This window comes from Crocodylus siamensis, chromosome 3 (genome assembly GCF_052110815.1).
Source record: "Crocodylus siamensis isolate JL-2025a chromosome 3, ASM5211081v1, whole genome shotgun sequence".
NCBI classification, from domain to species: Eukaryota; Metazoa; Chordata; order Crocodylia; family Crocodylidae; genus Crocodylus; species Crocodylus siamensis.
In genome coordinates, this window is record NC_143397.1 from 146510780 (window position 1) to 146535507 (window position 24728).

At 40.3% G+C, this 24728-nt stretch overlaps 1 long non-coding RNA gene across 1 annotated transcript in view; it reads left to right on the forward strand.

The window, feature by feature from the left end:
- The first annotated feature begins 8647 nt into the window (after positions 1 to 8647).
- Positions 8648 to 24728, forward strand: part of LOC149868956 (uncharacterized) — a 334750-nt gene continuing 318669 nt past the window's right edge. The window contains exon 1 of the long non-coding RNA XR_016441365.1: positions 8648 to 8910. This is a non-coding gene — a long non-coding RNA (uncharacterized LOC149868956). The remainder of the gene's footprint in view (positions 8911 to 24728) is intronic.

Sequence of the window (24728 nt, forward strand, 5' to 3'; positions counted from 1 at the left end):
CAGGCCCTGGCGGGACACTCTGATTATTCCCCCCCGTTCCCCAAGCAGCTCAGCAGGGAATGTTTATCACCCCTAACTCAGTGTTTATCAACCCATTAAGAAAACAAAGCCTCTCTCCATTAACTAATGGAGCTCTTCTTGAACAGCTCTTCCAAGGAAGGACATTATCTGTTAATTAGCTCCAAAAAGCCTGTCTGCCTGTCGTCTCCCACAGCACAGACTGTAGCCAGCCCGTGGTCTGCTAGCTAATGCTGAGGTGTCTACCTAAGGCAGAGGGGAGGGGGGAATAAGCCCTGCTTAGCAGGGAGAAGCCAGGCAGGCACTGTGTGCCTTCACGTCTCTGCCGGAGCTCTGGCCAGGGAGCAGGGAGGAGGGACCAGCCCTGCTGTGAAGCAGAGAGCCCCACCCAGCCCAGAGAGCATGCCAGGATGCTGGGAGTGTCTGTTTTATCTTAAACCAGCAAGGAATTTGAGACAGACATGGCAGAAACTGGTTTGAGCCAAATCAGCGTAAGTCTGATACTACATTCAACCAATTTTATCTCAAACCAGTTTTATTTCAAACCAGTTTCAGCCATTTTCAAACTGGTTTATATGCCCTGAAGATCTGTTCTGTTACAGATTTAAACCAGTTTGTGATCACTTAAACTGGTTTATGTGTAATGTCAGCAGAGCTACCATGAATACTGGGTAGAATATCAGCCAATAACCAGGAGAACATTGCCGTACCAGGGCGGACAACATTTAACCAGTTTCTTTCTGATGATACTTCACCACCATCGATTATTAGATTTTGTCCCATAATGCAGGCACCAGTATGGGTGCTCATTGTTGGTGGTTTCAGTGATGGAAAAGCAGAGCACTCCAACTCGTGATCTTTTGAAACTACATTCACAGCAAGAAGGGAATGCTCTCCAGGAGTCCTGTAGTGCATCCAGCTTTAGAGTTACTCAAGGTTCTGATGATATCAAAAGGGTTAGGGACAAAATATCTTCTCAGAATATTATGTACAGATGACATTACCCTGTGCATAAAGACAGTACAAACGTGGCTGAGCATTCACAGCTCTTTACTAATGTTTTAGAGAAGGAAAATCTATATCTGACAGTCAAACAATAAGTGACTGAATGACTATGCCTATATTACATAGTACACTGCAATGCTAGATTAGTGTCACAGTAAATGGTACGTTAGCCCACATGACACTCCGCTACTGCGATTAAGCTGCTTCCTGTACTTGAACCAGCTCATTCAGTACTGGCTCTGGGATCCCTGCACAGTAGAATATGCAGTATTTGACATACCTATTGATGCTAGACTGAGCTTCAGCATAGATTAAACTAATTGGGTTGATGGCAGTTACAGAAAAAGAATTAGTTGGGTAGAGGGACCTCTTCCCAGAAGTTACATTTTTTTTGTAAAGAACAGGAACTCATTCCCTGTTCTCTCTCTCCTTACTTGCCTTTCTAATACTGGGTGGGTCTTACTGCATTTTGGGGGCAGTAAAAGAGTGAAAACTATTGGGTATAAGAGAAGTTAGGTGCTCTCTTACATGAGTTATTCCCCTAGAGAGCTCAGTGCATTTCTCTTCCTCCCTCCTTACACACTAAACCCATCTTCCTCCTGGTAGATGGACCCTGGAGCATGGGCACAACCAATTTGGACGGTCTGCTGGGCATTGTGTCCTCTGCCTTGAGGCCATCTATTGTCTTCAGTTTCAAATCTGAATTATTAACCTAATAATCTGAAAGTTAAATTGTTAACTTTCATCTTCTGTGCCTCAGAATATGCAAAATTAGTTTGTGTAATTTCTAGCGCTTGTTGCTTTTTTCTGAAATTGTGGTTTCACTTCTGGCATTTAAAGTATAAGATTGCTGAAGGATATGCCAGGGAAACCAGGACAACAGTGATAAACAGTGTGGGCTCAAACAGCCTGATAATAGGGTTAGCCTGGGGATTGAACAGCCCTGGTGCCTTGTTCATTGTTGGGCACTGTGGATACATTCCATTCAGGCTAAATGAGGGACCAGTTAAGTACTCCTTATTTAATGGTAGCTTTATTTATTGGTAGAAATGGAAAACTACTGCCCCAGTACTAGACTTCAGGCCCTCCTGGGCAGCTGCTGCACCATGCTGTGCAAGGTTTGGGGTTTGTTTGTTTTTGTTTTGTTTTTTCTGGGGGGTGGTGGGAAGTCTCATAATCAATGCTGGGTTGAGGGACTGATTTGGTTTGTCAGAGACACTGACAGAGAGGCAGCAGAAAGCCAAGGAGATAGCCAGCACAAACATTGGGAGTGTGTCTCTGAGATAAAAACTAGAAACAGAGAGTGCCTGAACTTTTTGGAATGAAGCTGTTTGGAAAGGGGTTTGAAACTGGGAGCAAAGACATTGTCTCCCATTGCTTGATTCTTACCCTGTTCGAAGTAACGAGACTTTGTGTGCATTTGGTGTATACAATCAGAGAGAGACCTCACTCCATCAAGTTCTTTCCTTAACCACTACTATCTGCAGGACCTTGAGCTTTGCCTAACAGAAGATCCAAAGAAGTAGCACTAGAGTGAATCTTTGAAGGGGATGTTCAGCTTTAATTTTTTTCGTAAAGTTTTTCTACCTTTTTTCTCCTTGTGAAAGAGAGCCTTGGAGCGATAAAGCAATCACTTGGATTTGAAAGGAATGAACAGGTGAGCTCCTATTCCAGCAGGAGCCTGGGGGAGCAATATGTAAACATCTTCCCACCTGACACTTCTTTATGTCTATTAGCTAAAATTTGGCATACTTCAAACCCTTCTCTTTTTCCCTTGAAAGCTGTTTGCATCCAGCCCTGCAGACATTTGTGTGATTGTGCTGGATTGGATGGAGCTATATTTGGGAGAGGGGAAGCAGGAAAAAAAGTAATTTTTCTGGGGCTGTATCGATGCATTACAGGAATATAGCACAGTGGGGAAAAATCAGTTGAACAATAAATGAAGACATGGGAAATGATATAGTAGATCTCAATGATGTGGTATTGCACCTGTCAAACTTGGCTTATTGATATTCATATTGATACATTACATTCACTCTTCATGTGCACATGTGACACTATGTCTGCATTCAGACAACATTTGCTCATCCAACAAATGAGGTGGAAAAATAAGCATTTGAAGCAGCTATGCAAGAACCTGTTATCTCTCTCATCAGAGCAGTAAATTATTGCCAGGGCGAGTCACCATGATGATAGGTTATCATTGTTCGGTTATCCTCAGCAAGAGTTTTACCATCACCAGTAAGATGATTTATGAGGAAGATATCAGAGTTGTACAGGAGTAGTTGAAACTACTCAATGCATGCTTATTTAGAAATAAAATAATAAAATCCATATAGATGCTTCTGTGGCAAATTGGATTTGTGTTAAACCAAACTAGTCTTGTTCATTATCCTCAGAAGAAAATAATGGAAAAGAAAGATTTTGAAATTATGGTAAGATTTCCAAAAATCTCCAAGAAGCTGAAGCCCCACTTTCTAAAATAAATTCAAGGTATATTTGCGAATCTTATGCTAAATCTTTCTTCATTGAGAAGGTGCCAAAATTGAATATAAAATGGTAGTATAATTCCAAATATGGGAACAATGGGTGCTTGCAGATGTTAACCTCCCCTCCCCGCAGTGGCACTTTAATTTTAACTTGGCACGTTCCACACTGAGCCCCACACAGACCCAAGAGGCAGCAGGTTACTTCAACCTGTCTTGCCCAACATCTGTAAAGATCGGGTGCTTTAGTGGGGTTTTTTGGTGCTTTTATCTAATAGCTGATTGAATCAGCTTTAGCTAAAAGTGCCAAAAAGTTCTACTGAAGTGCCCAATCTTTACAGACACTGCAGAGCTGGGTTGAAGAATCATGCTGCTGCTTCTGGTAAAGCTACTCTTTTTTCCATGTCTGCAAGCAGCCAATAGTATTAGCTGGTATCTGTTTTGGAGGGTAAGCCATGAGGGTAGAAAGGAAAAGACGAATTAAATTTGTAAAATCAAAGAATGTAAGTCGTTTAATTAAAAAATGTAATCTAGTATCTGCATCCTACCTTTTTCTTTATAAGAATTGCCACAATCTCTAGAACGTTACTTATGAGTGAATCTATTAGCATATTATTTCTGTTACCATACAATGGGCACAGTTAAAAATACCAATGCCTATGCAACTCTGGTACTTACCATTTACCACAATAGTCCCTATAATTAGATTTAGACACTTTTTGTAAATGTCCAGTTTTTCATTGGGTTTACTATACTGGTAGCCATACCTGACTTATTTTTTATTCATTCTTGCCTGTTCATACTTTCCTGACTGACAGTACATCAGAATTGACCTTTTTCTAAAATTAATGTGTTTTCAAGCAGTGCTTTCTAAAACAGTTTTAGTTTAATCCTAAAAGGTACGGTTTTTTCTTTTATATTTGCCTTTTAATAGATATTATCATAACATTTCTTCTTTATCCCAGGGGCTTTTGTTCCATGTTTTGTCTGATACTTACAGGAATCTGGCATGGGCCAAATGCCCTGCAACTCTGATAGAGGTATAGAAATCAGGTACAACCAAAAGAAGGCTGGCAGCGTAGGTATTTTTTTGGTCTCTCACTGTGGTGTTTACTTATCATTACTTGAAACTCTTCATTCATTATTTTCAGACAGTCCCATTTTCCCCATCATTATCTATTGATAACGATCAATATAATGATCAATAATTTGGATCCAGGTAGAGCTGGAATAAGAGTGCATACAGAAAGAGTGCATTTGGATTAGGACGCTGCACAAAAGCTTTTCAGATTTTAGCCATGTGTCTCTTTAAACATGCAAGTGAAGCTCGTGTTTGGCCAGTAATAAAATACTCAGCTCGTTCTGATGAATATATTTGCAATCAGATTCTACAATTCATGTCTTTAAACTGTCCCTGTAGTCTTTTGTACTGCATGGTTGGTTAGATGTAGCTTTTGTGTTGGATTGATACCCAAATTGATAGAATGAAGTAAAGTGGCTTGTAGTATGAGAGCTAGCACTTTTGTGTGTGTGAGGGTAAAATAAATACTGAACATTCATCTTCAGATGCTTGTCAGGAGACCTTTCAGCAATATAGAGTCAAAGTGAAGAGTTCAATTTTTAGCACTGTTGTTCAGGTCAGAAATGTCATTATGATGAGTAGGGACTTGGCATGTCAAGTGACAAGGGTGGCATATTGGGGCTCTTGCTTCAGCGGAGACAGGGAGGGTGTAGGGGCAATTTTGTTCTGTGAGCTTAAGCCCTGCTCTTAGAAGAGCTCTTATTACAGGGATGTTCTGTGATATTTGTCGGGTGTGTTGCCCAGCTGTGACACTTTTCTTCACTCCCACATTCACTTTGCAGGAGTAATTTGTGCCAAAGATTAAGCTTAAATGCAGACAACTGGGATGTTCCTTCAAAGAAATCAAACAGGAAAACAGGGAAGTAGTGGAGATCAGAAATAGCATGGTATTGTGCTGGGGGTAACTGACTAAAGCCATCAACAAGCATACAAAGATAGAATGCAGAAGATTTGCTGGGGTCTTTGTATATTATTTGTAAGATGCCCTTCAGTGATTATGTAGTGTTATATGTACAAAGGTGAGACCTTGACTTTTCAGACAATATGCTGACTGATGGTTATAAGTAGGGCTGACAAACGCTTACAAAAATGAATTGCAATTAATTGTGAGATTAAAAAAATAGTTGCAATTCATCACAATTTTAATTGCACAGGTAAGCAATAGTCAGCACCTCCCCATCCAACAGTCCAGAGCCCATGTGCCCTGCAGCTTCTCCTGGCCACTACCAACAGCGCACAGCCCCAGCCTTGACCCCAGCCTGCCCCATGCCCACGCCGAACTCACCCTGGCTGGACTGGACCAGCTGGAACCCATGTGAACAGCTCCGACCCTGGCATGCCCTGTGCGTACTCCAGACTCACCTGTCCACACTGAGCAGTGGCAGTGGCCAGGCAGAAGCTGCTGCTCGGCGTGGAGGAAAAGTGGTCCCTCCCCCTCACAGCTGCAGGGCCCCTCCTGCTGCAGCCTCCTGGAGCCTGTGCCCAGGTTGCCCTGTGGCTCCTCTGCACTGCCATTGCTTCCCTGCTGGGTGGCCCAGCCGTGGCAGTGACAGCAGCAGAGAGGAGCCACAGAGCAGCCCAGATGCAGGCTCTGGGCAGCTGCAGCAAGAAGGACTTGGCAGCAGTGAGGGGGAGTGGCCACTTTTCCCCTGTGCTAAGTAGCAGCTTCTGCCCAGCTGCTGCTGCTCTTGCTACTACACAGCATGGGTGGGTGAATCTGGAGCAGGTGTGGGGCAGGCCAGGGTTAGGGCTATGCTCATGGATTCTAGCTGATTCAGATCTGGTCCAAGCCACTGGTTAAAACAATGTGCGTGATGAACACAATTAAAAATTAACTTAATTTGGTTTTGTATTAATTGCGTAAGTTAACTGCAATTAACTGACAGTCCGAGTTATAACTTTAAGCATGTTATCACCTAATTCTTGGTAAGATGATGAAGAATATGTGCCTTTTGTGCTTGCCTGCCTTTGGAAAATGGATAGGAATGAGAAAGCGTTTTGTGTATCTGGCATTACTAGGCCAGTGCCTTGTGTTGATTCTTTAGTTAGCTTCTCCCTTCTTTTCTCATGTTATCACTTGATATTAGTTTGTTTTGTATAGTAAGGTATAAACTGACCAACAAGGTGTCTAGATTGTGTTGTGATAGGCAACTCTTTGCCACAGCAGCAACAGTGTGTTTCAGATAGAGGTGGCCTATCTGTGTCAGAAAAGTCATGTTGCTGATCTGGCTAATAGTGTATGTAGCTGCGATATTGGAATCCACCAAGATGGCTGCCATGAATTCACATTTTGGTCAATATTTCAGCCCCCATTAGGGTTAATAAATGAATTCCAATGATGAAACCAACATTGTAGGAACCAAGGAGATCAGTTATAATATTTCTGTTGTAGCCATATTGGATTCAAAGATGGCAGACACCTTAGCTTGTATGTACTGACTTAATGTAATTAAAAAACCTAGTAAACAATACTCTAATACTAAAACCTCACAAATTCTATCACTACACATTTCATAGCAGACCTGCAGTACTGATAGCATCATAACAGGCTATTCTACTTATTCAAGTTTTCTTGAAAAAGAAAATACCATTTTGCAAAATTTCAGAATGCAGATAAGTCATATTTTAATAATACATAACTCAGTGGAAGTGAAATACACAGACATATGTTTGGCTTCAGGCAACAGAAAAATGTAATAGTCTAATCAATGGTAATATAACGGTAATGCAATGGTATATATAACATTAATATAATGGGTAATTGCAGTTTTTCAGATCTTTTCATCACTTGAATTTGTTTCTGAATCCCTGTAGTTATTATATGGATTGCAACATGTTGTCTCATAGCACTCGCAGTCGGGAGTGCATGGCACATTAATCTACTTGCAAGAGCATGCTGGTCCCCAGCATTCCATCTTGCACTTGCAATTTGTTTTATCTGAAGGTATTCTTCTGGTAATGGTGCAAGCATGTTTATGATACAAATATAACCATCATTTTCAGCTTGCCTACCACACTCATCAGGTAATGGCAATGGTGGATTAGGTTCAAGCACTCTTTGCCTAATGAGACTTTCGTAATTGGCTCTATGTACATGATGTACAAGGGGGACATAGGTAGGCAGATGTTTATCCAGAGCTTTTGCTTGATAGAATGATTTTACCCAGCTTCCAGAAGGGTTGAAAAGATGGTGACACCTGATACAGCAACATAAACTTTTCTACATTACTGTACAAATCCTTATCAATATCAGGCTTATGTCCTAGACCTGCCAACAAATGTGCATGTTGAATGAACACTTTCTAAGCAGCTTTCTTAATGTGGCCACAGAACTGTCTGGTGATGTCACAACCAGTGACCCTGTGGAATCCGATTAGAGATGCACAGGCTAGCTCAAGCAATTCTGACACAATACCGTGAGCAGGAATAAATTTTACTGTGTTGCTTCTCTTCATCCAAACCTTTGGCACAAGATTATGCCAAAGGAGTAGGACCCGTGTGTATCTGTGTCATCACAGGAGAATATGACAGAGGAGTTTCCCTGATTGCATGTTTGTCACGTAAGAGCATTCTCTTCTTGCTGTGAATGCAGTTTCAAAAGATCACATGAGTTGGAGTGCTCTGCTTTTCCATCAGTGAAACCACCAACAACAAGCACCCATACTGGTGCCTGTAGTATGGGACAAAATCCAATAATCAATGGTAGTGAAGTGTCATCAGAAAGAAACTGATTAAACGTTGTCCATTCTGGTAGGGCAATGTTCTCCTGGTTATTGGCTGATATTCTACCCAGTATTCATGATAGCTCTGCTGACATCTGTTGAACAGCTGTGTTGTCAAGCTTTTCGTTTGTATTAATATCCATACTATGGATGGGTGGTTGCAATGACTAGTTACAGTTCGTCAGTGCCAGAATTACTTTGTTAAATTCAGGTAATACACCTTTCAAGGTTCTTTTCCTTCCTATTACATTGGTGCTTTCTTCAATCTCAACTTTTTTTGATGGTCCTCTTTGAAATGCCAAAATTTGCTTTGCATGAAATATTTGTTTTCCATTCAAGGTCTTCTCCAAAATGTTGATGTTGTCCAATGAAAACTGAACAGAATGACTGGGAATGAGAATCCTTGGGATAACAATTTTCCTAAAATTTCTTTGTTTTTCTCAGCAATGGTGGTCTTGATGAAGCTATCCGTGTCATATGGTATACTGTATCCTGCAGCATGGAGACTTGGTACCAGCTTCTTAGATCTAGTTGCATGATGTATCAGCAGACCTAACTCAGCGTATTTTGGCATTAGCTTTTTGCCCCTTGATTGCAGGTAAACCAAATACTGACATATATTTAGTATATCTCACTCTAGATTCTTGTGGATGTCTTATAACATCTAAGCCATCATTGTCATGTTCCAGAATCATACAGATCAATGTTTAAAGAATAACAGGATCACATATTTGGGTTTGCTCTTTATTCAAGTTGCTGTATCCCTTCATGTGGGCTGTAACTTTCAAATCTGCTTTTGATCTTGAGAGCAGTATAGTACAAGTTTTGTGTCTGAATACTATTCTCTGAACTGCAGGCCAGTGGGTTCCTCATATTTACATGTGAAGTTACAACTGCTTGTACAACTTTACCAGTTGTCACAGTTTGGAAGACAAGGAATGGAAGATTTTCATTTTTTTGGTGCTGAAACTAAATGGGTATATTGCAATAAGTCTGAAGTTCTTGCTTCATTTGCTTCGGTGTGGTCAGAGGACATTCACCACCTTTGCCTTCTACTAAACTGCAATACCTTTCAAGTATATCTTTCAGACGACACATTTTTCTGTGTAAAACTGGCACCTTATTAATCAGTCACCTAATGCCATGCTCTCACTTCAGGAGAAAAAAGAATATCTTCTTGTGGAATGTCCACATGCAAATGGGAATGAGAGACTTGTTGCTTCCATTGTTCCTCCCACTTGCATTCAGGATGTTAATATGCCCCAGCAACTATTAGATCTTCAATAACCAATTTGGTAATGCAACACTTCATTCTTCTCTGCTAGCTTGTGTACCGCATTGGCTGCTTCAGTTGACAACACTTGACTCGGTCTCTTCTTATTAGAATGTTTCTGGCAGAATATGTACATCCTCCAGTGCTTAAGGGTGATAAGGGTGAGTCTTAAGGTGATACAGGTGTGTCTCTTGTTGACAATATCCTGGAAGTTTTCAGGTTGTCTGAAACAAAACAAAGTTGATATAGCAATTTTGCAAATCTTTTGGGTATCTAATAATGAGCAAAACTGTAAATTTGTGGCAGTCATCTTGGAATCCAATACGGCTACTACAATGAAATATTATGATTAATCTCTCTGGTTCATATAATGTTGACTTTGCCTATGGAATTAGTTTTCTAACTCTGTTGTGGGCTGAAATATTGGCCAAAGTGTGAATTCACAGCAGCTCTCTTGGATTTCAGTATAGCAGCTACACACACTACTATCCAGATTGGCAATATGACTTTTCTGTCATGGGTAGGCCACCTCTACCTGAAACACACTGGCTGAGTCTACACTTGCATTTACACCAGCTTAAATTTACTGTGTAGTAAGTTACTGCATAGTAAGTGAGAACAGGCCAGCATCTACATGTGCAGGTGTTAAAACACATTATCACAGTGTGTGAACTGACTTGGGACTAAAGTTAGTCTGAAGTCAGTCAGTTCACACACACAGTGTTACTGCGCAGTAAGCCATCTACCTGTGTATTACCACACAGTAATTAATTGGGCGTAAATTTGATACCTGCAACATGCATGTATCAAATTCACACTCAAGTTGGCATAAGTTACCATGTTTACTGCACAGTACGGGTATACACGTGTAGATGCGTGCCCATACTGTGCAGTAATTTTGGTTACTGCACAGTAAATGCACACGTGTAGATATGTCCACTGTTGCCACAAGTGGCAACGAGTTGCCTACTGGGTGACACCTTTACTCATATTTTTTACCCTACTTATATTTCTGAAGATGGAAGATCAGCATACATATGCAGCATCAGATAAGTAGTTGGCTATTTTATGAACATCTGTTTTAAATGTATATTTTTTAGCATCTTTGGCTCATTACTTTAAAAAAGTAATGAGCTTGATTTTTAACCTTTTCCCATCCAACTGTTTTTAAGAATGCTTTTTGGATCGCTAATTTAAGAAATTCAGATTCCTGGACAAGCTTTAAGATACTGAAAATTCCAGAGAGATTTTCTGAGCATTGACTATTATGCAGAAAAAAAAGTGTTTGTCAAAAAAGAAGGTTTGATACATTTTGTGGAAGCATGGGCAAGTGTGGAAGAAGAGCATAAAAACTTAGGGCACAGCAGAGTTTGTGTTGTAAACAGCAAAAAGAGGTGAAATATACAGGGTCAGAGCACTCTGAAGTCCTGAACATTGCCTGTCTGAGATTCTGTTTAGGACTTTTTACTTTTAAAATGCATAAATTGTGTCTAATATATTTTAGTGTTTAATTAAATGTGTTTGTTTTCATTGAATATAGTTATGTTTTTTAGATATCCAAACCTAGCTTTCTCCTTCCTAGTCTTTTGCCCTTTTCACCATCAAACTAGAGAAAAAAGATGATTGTCTCAGAGAAGATACTAAAGACCAGTCAAGGAGAACCAACAGTAAAAAGATTGATATATATATTTTTTGCTCATCTATTTAAAATGGATTTTAAAAAGCAGCTTCCCAATAAGGCACCCGAGGCCAACAACAGGACACTGTTCGATCCACGTTAAGTTAGCATTTTGGTTGAGTGTCATTAAACATTTTCTCTAAATAGGAATGTGGTTTGGAATGGCTGTTTATAAATATGCAGATGTACTTAAAGCAAATAACTGTCAAGCATTTGCATGTTAATGAAGTGTTACTGTGCTAAGCAGAGGGATAGTAAGCAGGCACTATAGAGACAGGATTTATCCTGAGGATCTCGGGGAAGCTGCTGTACAATGCAAATGGATGGTACAGCTCATATTGACTGGCAGGGACATTATTCATTATTGACACTTATTTTCTTCCATTCTACCAGACACGCAGTAAATCTTAAGTTTTTTGCTGTCTCCAACCCTTCTATTTTTTCACCAAAATAAATCAATTTGAGGACAGAAATGAATACTCTTCTTTCTCAGATAGACAGCAGAACTCATAAGGGAATAATTACAAGTCTAATTCAGCTCTTTTAACAATATCAGCTGAAGAATTCTAGAAGTCAAAGCCCCGGATGATTTCATAGCTTTTTGACTCTAAGCTTCTGGACTGAAATAAAATGGCTTTTTGTTGTTGTTTGAAGGTTAGACAGACTTACTGCTCGATTAATTAACAGATTTTTTTGTTTGTTTGTTTATCTGTTTTCCCCAATGTACTCTGTGTTTGTGTATGTGTGCATGCATTCATTGGGAAAGATGAGAAGGCAATTATTGGTTTGTCTGTGTCTGTGGGAATTACCTCTGAAGACAGTGCAAACTTCTGCTTGCCTGTCATCCCCTTATGCATGGAAGTTTCTACAGTAAGACATAGACGGGTTAGCCAGATGTTAACTAATTGACTGCATTTGAAATGGGTTACAGGCATACACGAGATTAAAATGCATCTTGATATAATCTTGTAGAAAATGTGTAGGCAGACTATGAATGTGTGGATTTAAAAACAAAGTATTTAGGCCTATGTTTTTTCTAAAACTATAATTTAACAGTTTTTTAAAGGTAATGAGGTAACATAGCTGCACTTTGGAATCAAACAGTCTTGAATCTAGGCCACCAGCTCTGAAATGCTGTTTATAAAAACAAAGTTGCACTCAGGTTGCAGCTTGCTCTGTCAGTCATCTGTTCAACTCTTCCTCCACCATGAATTCAAAGATACTTAACACCATTTGCTCCCTGTAATTTAAAAGAAAGAAAGAAGAGAAACGATGGCAAGGAAAATAAATAAAATAAATTGCCAAGCACAACAGGCATCTAGGATAAACTTTGCTTTAGACCTATCCTCTTACCTCAGGGAAAGACTCAAATTTTAAATGTATTAGTAGATGACTAGATAGTCTCAGTCTTTCAATTTGAATAGCAAAGTGATTGTTTCTGTACTTAAAAAATAGCAGTTCACAGTCATCACAGGCCAAAAAAAAAAAAAAAATCAAAGACATGTTTTAGTATTATTTAAACATCTGGGAAATAAAGTATAATAAGTGACTCCAGATTGGTGGATTCAGAAAGTAAACAGACATCATCATTCCTACTGGAACATTTTGTATCTTCTGTTCAGGTAGATGCAACCCTTGCAGAAATGTTGAGTATGAAATTGAATTCTCAAAACACACAGGCCTGGCTTATGGAGAAAGCAGTCCCTCTAGGCTACACAGTATCAGCAGACCTATTATGACTATGTTGAAGTTAAAAGTAGATTGCAGCATGAAGAGTTATGCCCAACCTAGCTTTAATATAGTCACCCACATGGCCCAGCGAGCCATGTGTGTTGCTGCGCAGGAAAAAACTCAGCAGCAGGATAGAACTTGTATTTACAAGTACTAACTTGCTGCAGAATGTATTAGTTTTCTGCAGTATAATAATCACATGTGTAGACATTGAGATGTTTGCTGTGGAGCTAATTAGTCAACTCTGCAATAAACGTCTTGTGTAGATGCAGCCAGCATGGGTATCCATAGCAGCAAAATGTGGTAGTCTGGATTTTGGCATATAGCCGTTTGGTATATATACATGTATTCATGGTCCCTAGCAGGCATCCTGGATAGTTAGGCCATAGTGAAGCCTGTGTTGCCCTGTCTTATATTACTTTTGCGCCTGGTGCTAGCTAGATTAAAGTTAGTGCAAATATACCTACTTGTGCTGCAGTCTCAACATCAATTTTACCATAGATATAACTAGGGAAGCTGTAGTGCTGAATGGTGAATGGGTAAGGAAGCCACACAACACTGGTATAGAAACTCATTTTTGCTTGCCCTAACTCTCCATACTCCCCCCACATTTCCATGTCCCCCACAGCCCCAGTTGTAGTTCAGAAGCGTGACAGAGAACAAATCTATGGTGCACTTGTTTTGTGGTCCCCCAGATAGTTCAATGACTGATTTGATTTGGATCAGGTCTTACACCCCTTATGGAAATTCTTCACCTCAAGTGATGTTCCGTCCGTGAACTAGACAGCTAGGGAATTACAGTGTGTCCAGCACTGTAAAGAAGGAATCCCAATTGGGTGTAACATGCCTAAGTGTTGTCTTTAAAAAAAATAGTGATATCTGTCTAGAGTACAGATAATTTACTTGAGATTCAGCTTGGACCCAGGTGATTTTCTGAAGTTTAAACACTTTAAAAACAATATTTTGGCAAGTCTAACTATAGGCATAAAAGTATTGGAATGGTCTCTTCAGAGTGTTTCTTGAGACCATCCTGGATTTTGAAATATTGAATTGAGAGATGTTTTTTGTTAGCATAATTTTATAAGTTAAATAATATCCCTATGATTTGCCTGATTGAAACTCTAATCCAGACAGAAGTGTAAAAATACATTTACTCAATAAGAAACAGTCTAGACATTACCCTTTTGAAAATGTACCCTCTCAAAGACAAACAGTTGGTCATTAAAGAGTCCCAGATGTGTGAATGGATATCCCGTGTTGTAGCTGCATGGTTTGGGGGTGGGTTGTTGCCTTGGAAAAGCCATATCCTTGGCTATGGCAGAGCTACAGGGCTATGTGGGAGGCAATGTGATGGCTAGTTCTGCCGCACTGGGGGAGAGCAGACTGAAAGCTTCCTTAGTTTTACAGCACATGGAAATCCCTACACATGTGAATTGGTTTGGCAGAAAGGTGTCCCTCTCTTTCCCTTGCATCCCTTTTTGCCCTGCTACGTGGCAAAGGATGGCATGGGAGTGGGAGTAAGAACCATTGTGTCAGCTCTAACCTGGGATGATCTTCCCTGTGCTGACTTAGTTCTCACAGCAGGGTGGGTGAAATGACTGCACCAGACTGTGGGATCTGGCCCCCGTGCTCCCTGAGGGAGGGAGGATATTAAGGAAAAGCTCTTACAGTTGTCTTTGTTCTGAGTTTAATGATATGTTCTCAATTTATATAAATTGCAGTCCCTGAGCTACTTGATGAAACTGGCACGTGTGTATCCTGGCTCTCAATCAGGGGTGGAATTCCAGTAGGGAGCAGCTTTGCACTCGACTGCTGAGTGCCGGCTGCCTCTCAGATCCTATTTCTAGGGAAACATGCATTTGATCAGCAGAAGTCCAATATGTGAGGAAAAATAACATACCGTGTATTGATTTACTTGGATACCTGAACTACTTTTGTGGCTGAAAGCAATCTGCCTTAACCCTCTTGCCTTAAACTACAACCTGGGGATGCTTTTCCCATTATATATTTTGTTGTAGCTGATTGCTTATAAGGATTATATGATGGTTTCAAGGCATCACCCCTCATAGGAAAGCTGGGAAGCATTCTACAGATATATTCTGTAGCCTACAGAGGTTAGTACTGCCTAGAATTATTGAGAGCAATAATGTTCTGTGTTGCCTCAGGGCAAGGACTGGCACCTGCACAGAAGCCAGGAGGAAGAGAAAGAACGTTTTGTTCAGGATAAGGTGCAAGTCAGTAATGGCCTTTTATATGCCAAAAAGGTAGTTGGTGCAGCAGGACTAGTGCTGGGTCCAGTTCAGCTTTGTATTGGCAGAGGAAAATGCATATTCAACAGACATTCAGAAACAAACATGAAATGTGGTCAACAACCTGTCATTCTGACTGAAAGTAAGATCAGGCATCAGTTTGGAGCTGACAGTGGTCACTAAACCTCACTGTTAGTATCTGTGGGTGTGGTGTTGAGCACTTTTTCCAGCTGGTATATATCAGAACTACTACATTGCTTTGATCTTAATATATATAGGAAGTTCAGCAACAGTCACATTTATTTTGCATCAGAAGCATGCAAGCTTGCTACATATATAGGTATAGTAACAAAAGCTTTCACACTTAACCAACTTTTGGTTTTATCCATCCCCAGGTGCTATTTTGTGTTTCAGTTTAATTAAATGATGAATAGAAAGAAATGTACCTTTCTAGGTAGAAGTGTGAAAACACATTTTGTACCCGACAAACTGAACTTAATGTTATGCCTATCAAATAGAAGCCAGAATGAAAATCCTGAAGTGCTAGACAACAACATATTCCATGGTCTTCATTGTCTTATTGGGATACTCTTCAAGGGCTCAGCAAAAGTTTCCTTGCATAAAATGGAGCTTTTTACTCTCCTGAACCTGAGGCCATCATGTGTGGGGCTAATCCTCTAGCATGTGTCAGACCAGCTTTTGGCTGCTTTAACTCATGTTGGCTGCAAATTGCCTCTAGGGGCCCAAACTTCAGCAAGGTATTGGCAGAGCACAGGAGTATTTTGGCCATGCTTCCTTTTGTGTGGCTAGTTCATAGAAACCTCAAGGCCAGTGATTCTCAAACTTTTTAGTTTCAAGATGTTCCTTGTTAGATTCAAGCCCCCGCCCACCCCCCAGCAAAAAAATGCTCTTAGCTTTCTTTTTTCTTTTTTTTGACTAAAATAATAGAGTAATTCTTCTATTGAGGAAAACTCAAAGACCACATTAGGTCAAAATGCTTTTGACACTTGGGATTCCTATTTGAAATCTATGGCCATGTCCACATGAGAGTGGAGTATGTGGTGCCACTAACACTTCTGCAGTGCCACATATCACATGGCTGCACTCATCTGGATGTAGCCTATGAATTTATCTTGTAAATCATAGATTTAGATTTCGTAGATTTTTAGGGTCAGAGGGGACCTTAGTAGATCATCAAGTCTGACCCTCTGCCCTGGGCAGGAAAGAACAGCATGGGGTCAGATGATCTCAGCTAGGTGCTTGTCTAATCTCCTCCTAAAGACCTCCATGGTAGGGGAGAGCACCATGTCCCTTGGAAGCCCATTCCAGATTTTGACAACCCTCACCATAAAGACATTTTTCCCAATGTCTAATCTAAATTATGTGTAGGTGTTTGCACACCTAATGGCGCTAATGTTATGTGACACCCAACAGTACTGTTAAAAGGATCTCATAGTACCTGAGGGTGCCATGGCACCCTGGTTGAGAATCTGTACTGTAGACTATTTCACTACTACTGGAGTCTTCCCCCTGCCCTGGCAGATCCCTCCAGGGCCTCGTACCTTGGACATATGACCAGAATGTGTCAGCAGTACAGCACAACACACAGCTTATGCTGTACTGCAGGGGGTAGCCCTTTCTGATATTTCAGTATATTGTTTAAGTCCATTTTGCAGTCAGGACATTTTCCACGAAAGAAAAGTACATAGTTTCTTTATTGGAGTTCCTGAATAATTTTGAAAATAGGGTCAGCTAGGCCTAGCAGCCTGTGTGCCAAAGGCTAGTGTGCTAAAATGCACATTAGTTTTGCTGGCTGACGACACACAAAGGAGGGAAGTAGCTATCATGTCCATATCTACCTTTGGCTCCTTAGCTAGGTGACCATTTATACCTGGGTGGAGTGTGGCAGAGTATAGTATGGGTTTGGGGTGAAGCTTGAACTCAGACTCCACAACTGCTGTGAGACTCCTTAGTCACATTCTCTTATAGTACTAGCATCTCTGAAAATAGTAGTTTGGTTTCTTCAAAGGCTGCATGGCAATTTTGAAGGAAGCATGAAGTCACTAAAAGCCAAGAACTAACTAACTAACATTTACACAGTTGCATTAAGGTAAACTGCACCTGCTAAAATTAGGGTTTTTTGTACTTCAGATAAAAATGCTCACACAGACCCTGAGGGGGATAACATTTGTGTTGTAAGGGCAAAGATGATGGTTGTTGTTCTTGAATGGGTCAAATAATTGTAGGGATGGAGCCATTAAGTGATTGGCAGAATTATTTCAAATTATATTTCAAGTTCTGTGACCTTACCCTTGATTTAGTTGATTCCCTGTTATTAAGTCAATACAAAAGGTCAAGGTGGATTTACTCATTGCTCCAAGATGTATGGATTATAGCGATGGGTGAGGAGTGATTTCTTCTGTTCCAGGAGAGCCAAGAGTTGTGCCTTTGTCAGACAAGTTTATTGCTACTTTATGTATCAGATAAACACTGTTTATCTAAGTAAGTGGATCCAGGACTTTGAAAATGGAGGCTGAGTGGGAGCAACCAGCACTGTAGGATGGTTGTACTTTCCCCAGCCTCCCCATCACTTGCCTGGCAGGCAGATCACACAGGAGCAGCAGTCAGGGCCTTTTTTTTTTTTTTTTTAAGTCCTGAAGCAGGTAAGAATCCCCACCCTTGGCAGCCCCTTTCTTTCTCTCCATACTCAGCAACCTCCTATTCTCCCCCCTCACCTTCTCAATTTACACTTCTGAGCACAGGAAAGGGAACACCAAACCTCTACCACCAGTGTCCTAGCTGTTCCTGCCTCACTTCAGCTGGGGCTGTGCTGGGGAGTTGCTGTTCTGGGAGCCAGACTTGGACAGCAGCAGTGGCATGCAAGTCCCCCCTCCTGCACTTGCTCCCAGGTTGGCAGGGACTCTTATCTGATTACCTGAGGGATTAAAAAAAAGGAGGTCTCTTCCTGCTGCTTCTGCAACATGGTCCAGACCCCACAGGTGGCCAGGGCTATAGGGAAATAGAGCTCTGGAGCAACACTGTGAAAAGAAGGGTACAACTGCATCAGCCCTTTCCTTCTGAATCCGTGCATGACACCATGTCAAGACTGCTCTGGCTTGCCTCCTGAGCCACAAAGGCTGAGATGAATGTGGCAGTGTTAAGTTCGAAGGCAGTCCTAGTTTCTGGGACCTTAACAGAGCTACCCAGTGGCTTCCTCCTTTGACCAGTGACCAAGACAGTTACATGTAGGCTGCACGTAATCGGGTCCCTGCTTGACTCATGAGCTCATGGCCTGCCATTCCTAGTGGAAGGACTCCAGAGAAGAAGCACTTACATTGATTTTTAATTTCAGGTCTATATGTAAGGCTTAAGGATCACCATGTGGCAGCATCTCTCCCAGCGCCATCTACTTCTCCCTCTCTCTTCTCCTTCTGTAAGAAGATCCCAAAGAAAAGCAGCAATCTGGAATGAAAGAAAGGAGAGGATGAAATAGGAATAGGAGTGCAAATGGGAAGAATGAAAAGAAAGCGTCTACTTTTGGGCTCACTCTCTTAAACATTTACCTCATCTTAGATATGATGGGACAAGACACCATCAAAATGCCTGAGATTGGCTACTATTTGCAGACAGGTTGTTCATACGCTCTTGCCTGGGAACATTAAATGCAGTCTCTGTAGAAATTAAATGAGGTTTGTGGGTTTTTTTCACATAGACATTTTTCAGGTTTTCAGCCTTTATTATCCTATTGCTTGTTGCTCGCTGAGGCTCATGTTTATGGGGGAGAGGGAGAAACAGTATGCTGAGGGTGTACTTCAGGGCTGCTTGGATTACTAACCCTCCATATTTGGCTTTTTGAGAACATATTGAACACATGTTCTGGAGCTGTTTGAAGGCCCTGTGAGAGGCAAGAGCTGATTGAAAGCTCTCAGTTCTGCTGAAGTGGGTGGCCAAAGTGCTTGCAGTTGAACAGCTGCTATAAACCTGCTGAACTTTGTCATTTATAAATTATTTTGTATGCCATCTGGAACAAGGATTGTGCCACAGTTCATGGAAGTTAATGCTGTTGTTCACATCCCGTGAGGACCCTTTTTCCCCCTTCTTCTTTTTTAAACATTTTAAAATTGTGCCCAGGGTTAAAGTCTTCTTTACCTGAGTGGTTTAAAGACAGATTATAAAAATGCAAGGTTTTAAATATTTTCTTAATAGAAATAGAAATGCTTTGCCTACTCTTACTTAGCTTTCAGATTTTTTTAAAAGAAATTTACTGCTGGGTCCCCTAGTAAGTCCTTAGGAACATCCTGCTTGATGACATGGGGGATCATCCCCCCCTAGCAAAAAGTGGTTGCCTCCTGGTATCCTTTCCCTCACATGGGAATTCTTATGATATCCTTCCCGCCCCCCCCCCCCTCCGCTTCTGTTCTGTGAAGAAAGTTGAAGAACCAGGAAGGCAAAGGAAGAAAATGGGCTCATGCTATGGCATCCTCTGCAAAGCCAGTGGACATATCAAGGGCAACAATAGTTTTGAATCCCCTCTGCAGCTAATGCCAAGCCAGGGTGACTTAGACAGTATTATTGGGAGTAAAGGGACCCAGAAGAACAGACTGCAAGTGGGAACCATTCACATAAGCAACTCCTGTTTTTGCAGAACTTGGTGCATCTGTCTTGTGGATCCTGTGCATACATGGAGTTGGGGGCCTTGGACTTGGCAAGCTAGATAATTCCAGCCTCACTCAGGTGCCACATGCGTTTATTCTAGCTCCCGTTGAACTCTTTTTATAAAGGTCCTCTGTAAGGTGCATGTTATATTTTCCTTTTGATCAGATGGGAGCATACTTGGTTGGTTTGGCTGAGAAAGCTTGAACCTGCACTTCCAGTCATTTAATATTGATCAGTCTTGTGGGAGAGATGTTTTTAAACTTCAGTTTCTTTGGCATATGGTGGGATGGATCATTGTTGTGCATTGGGAGAATACCAGTATTCCCAGAAGAGATATGGGTAATGTAACAGGTGAAATGTATTGAATGATGACTATTCATTGGGTAGTATATGTGGACTTGCTGGTGATGGCAGATGTTCATCATAGAGAAGTAGTGTTTAGGTCATAGTACTTGTTAGGAGTGCCTCTTTTTGCTGTCATTGTTGAAGTAGGCAGAGAACTGATCTGATTGTTAAATGGAATTAGTTTGCTATTACTAGAAACCAGTAATAAAGAAAGCTTTATGGTCAATTGTTTTGTAATGCTGAAGAGGCCGTTCTCAGATACCACTCTATACCTCTTTTGTTTGTGCTATGAACAAGAAATTAAATACAGCCCCCCCATTACATTATCCTAGCTCTTTAAGATACATTCTCAAAATGCACCATAGTGACTCTTTCAGACATCAACAGCATATGTGCTGTGAGTGCACAGTAACTGTAACAGGCTTTTGACTATTATACCTTTGCAGTAGTGAATGTAGAATAAAAGGCCTATGAAATAGCTACACATTCTTTGCTGTTTTTCAAACTTGCATTTATACATTTTTCTTCTCCACATAAAAGTTTATATTATATATTTAAACTCTGTACAGTATATGAAGGACAGCAAACCAGTTGAGAAATATTTATTATATATGGCTCATGTAACAGGTGAACTATTTTCTTTATAGTTCTGTAACATTAACATTGCCAAGATTTGAAAGAAACAATCTGCTTTACAAAATAAATAAAAAGTTTGCCTCCATGTTCTCCCAATTTCTTCCTCACTGTATAACCACCCCCGTGTGTGGTATAGTAGACATGTGGAGACAGATACTTAACTGGCAACACTAGCAGGTGCTACTCTAAAGGGGTATAATAATATTAATGAATTTTGTGCCTTAGAGTTGGACACTGAACAATCTAAATCTAGTTTAAAGGCATTCACCAGTGAAAAAAGATATGCCTTTATTGATAGCTAGTCAGAAATGAAGACTTAGTTGTAATTATTTACAAATCAATTAATGGGCTGTTTTTCTAACACCCTATCAGTCAAAGACTGGCTAAGAGCAGAACAGAGCAAAGCATTGATAAGAATACACCATGAAATGAAATCAATTATTTTCTGTCATTCTGACAGAAATGAGCCATATATGTGGATTAACCCAGAATGCAATAGGAAAATGTCCACAGGCTGGAAGATAACCTAATTTTATAAAATCAGAGTTGTCATAAGAATCTTTCATAATTGATGACAAGATTAGAACTTATCTAGCATTCCAGTGGCAAGGATCAAACTGGCCTCTGGTGCAGTATTATAACTGTTTAAAACCAGATTAGTTTCCCGAAGTCAGGCATCTCTTTGTAGTGCCAGGTAATATAAAAGGTCATGTGTGTTCCTAAAATGTTCAAAGTAGCATGGGATTAAGCCACATAACGTGTAAAATGATTGTGGGGGGAGGGGGGTATATGGCTAAATACCACATAATTCTGCAAATGGGCATATAAATGTGTACAGATAAAGAAAAAAACCATTTCTTGTGTAAAAGGAAAGCAATTAAGAGTTGATCAAATTTATTTTTTAGATATGAAAAATCCTTTTTATTAATGGGTTCTCAATTACAAAAAAAAATAAATCAGTCACAGCTTTATTCAGTAATCCTGGTAATAATCTGTTGACCTTACCCTGATATCTAGTACAAGATGATAACGATGGTGAAAACCAAATTTTATATGCTGCATTGGTGGTGGCTGAAAACATCTGAAAAACTTATATTGATATGAATTAAGACTAAAGAAACTATTTTGGCATTTTATTGAAATCCATTTATGAAGAAAATTAAGATTAACATTTGTAACAAGCATTAGTTTCTTACTTATGAGCACTATGTAAAATATTCAGGGAATTTTCACAATCTATCAAAGTCTTTCTCTCTCTACACTGCAATCAGTTACAGCAGTAATGTGACCCCCTGTTTCCAGATGCATGGTAAGTATTTCATAGCCTTATGATTAGCATAACTTCATTCCATTCAAGCATTCTTCATTGGCACATGCCTAACTCAATTTCATGTCTAGAAGACCAGCCTGAACTGTAGATTCCCCAAGCTTTGTTTTGATAGAAACTTTGGAAAATCTTAATGAAAGAAATGATCATTATAAAAGGTCAAATTTAAAAGATTCCTAGGCTTAAATGAGAACTCATTTTTCTTTACTTTGCTCATAAAATTCTTTATAACTAACTACAGGAAAACAAAAGGGTGTTCTGCTTGTTCTTTGTATTGCTTTTTTTTGGTCTGTGAAGGATAATTCTGGAAGTCTGTATCTCCACCTAAACACAGGGTCTCTGTTTTCTCAAACAGGATGTCCACGAACCTCAATACCTAGGAACGCTTTCAATATGAAATTGGCTGAAAGAGCTCTCATCAGAATGAATGTTGCCAGTTGTTTTCTGTGGCAAGGGAGAAAAGTTACACATAAACTGGTTTAAGTGATCAGAAACTGGTTTAAAGCTGTAACAGAAGGGAAGGTCAGTGCACATAAACCAGTTTCAAAATGGCTGAAGCTGGTTTAAGATAAACCTGGTTGAATATAGTATCAAACTTAACTGATTTGGGTCAAACCAGTTTAAGAAATTTCTGTCCCAGAGCCCTTCCTGGTTCAAGTTAAATCAGTCTCCCAGAATCCCAGCATGCTTTTCAGCCTTGGGCTGGGCTGGGCTGTCTGTTCCAAAGAACTGTTCTTCTGTTCCCTAGCTGAAGCAGTGAGAGCTGGCTGACAAGGGGGAGGGGAGCCCAGCCAGTGGATACAACCCAGTCTGTCTGGGGTGGGGGAGCCATGCCCCCACCCCCCAGGAAAACCTTGGCTGGGATCAGCAGCCAGGAAGGGGGGTTAAGCGCCCCTTCCCCTTCTCCCACTGACACATACTGCTGGTTGCAATTATGGACTACAAATCCCAGAGGCATCTGGAAGCAGGAGGAGGAAGTGATGAGCAACCCTGTAGAGACCTGCTGCTGTAATTCTGGACTGCAAATTTCAGAGAACTTGTGAGCAACAGGAAGAAGAACACACAGCCAGAGAGCTGTGCTCTAGTTCTCCCAGGTTCTGGCCTGAGCCACTACAGGCATGTAGCTGTATTTCCTGAATGAACAGTAAATGTCTGTTCACTTCTGTTTCAATTTTATCTGTGCATCTTAGATTAATCTGCAAAGGCTGAATTGATTCAGCCTCAGGCTTTTTGACTGTCTGTACCTAGCCTGTGGGAGAAAAAAGGTCAGTATAATGACCTTTCAGTAATGTGTCAGGCAGTCATGCAAAAGACCTGGTTTTACATTCTCAAGCTTAACCTAATATTTCCTGGAAGGGGGGCGGGGGGCGTTGTTCAACCTCCATATGGCGAAAGCTTTACATTGACTTCAAGAATTACTTTACAGAGGTAAGTTAAACTCTTGGTTCCTGTGATGGGGAGAACGCAAAAAAAGGCAACTTATTGCTACATTAATATGGAACTGCTGCATAGCAGAAGAACATGGAAGCATTTCGAACTGCATATAATAGAGATCTGGTCTGGTGTGTATATATCTTAGTGTATGCTCTCTCATAGTGTATCTGGGTACATTTTCAGCATGTTCTTAGCTGTTTTTTCAAGTAGTTTTGACATATTTACGTTATTGAGCTTCTAAATCTAAAAAGATGCTTTCATGCAAAAATAAATTTGGAGAAATATCAAAAGTTAGGAGAGTTACTGGTTTCCATAGTAACTGTAACTTTTCCTTTAATGAATGGATCTGCTAAATGACTTAGAGTTTGCTTGAGCAGGCTTTTGTCCTCTCTATTTGGTTTTTTGTTTGTTTTCTTTGTCTTTTTCACATTCAATTTCTTGTTAATTTCTGCTTCTTTGAGGATAAACATTTTTGCCTGAGGTCAAATGGAAGTGCCAGACTGAAAGTCAACATTAAAGCATCTTCCTTAGAGTAGATATTGTTCCTTTCGGTAGATTCACCTAGAGTAGATTGTCTCCTTCAAGAATGAAAACAAGTTTTCACTTAAGCTTACTGCAGTTCTTATGTATTGGAATGATACAATGATGCAACAGCAGTGTAGACAAATTGTAACCAGAAAGAACTAAAATAATTTATTTTCCACACATTGTGACATGAGCTTTTTTTTTTTTTTTAAATATCAGAATAACTTGGTTGGCTTCACATATGTTTTCTGAAACGTACCATGGCATTAGTTCAGGAGTGTGAACAGAAGTTAGAATTGTGAGATTCTTCTTTTGCCTTCTGATTTGGCTCATGTTCATGGACTGACATATCCTTTTTTTGGAAAGGGATTTGTACAACATGCTAGTTAGCAAAGAACCAATCTGCTTGGAAAGAAAGCTTGTTTGATTGTAAAGATAGCTGGAAACAAAAGGATAAGATAGGCATTGTGAATCTACAGACTCTTCCCAAATTTTGCCCTGCTACCTGTCTTGAACTGTATTTTCCTGTTGTCCCCCGAGAGGTTCATCTGGAAATCACATC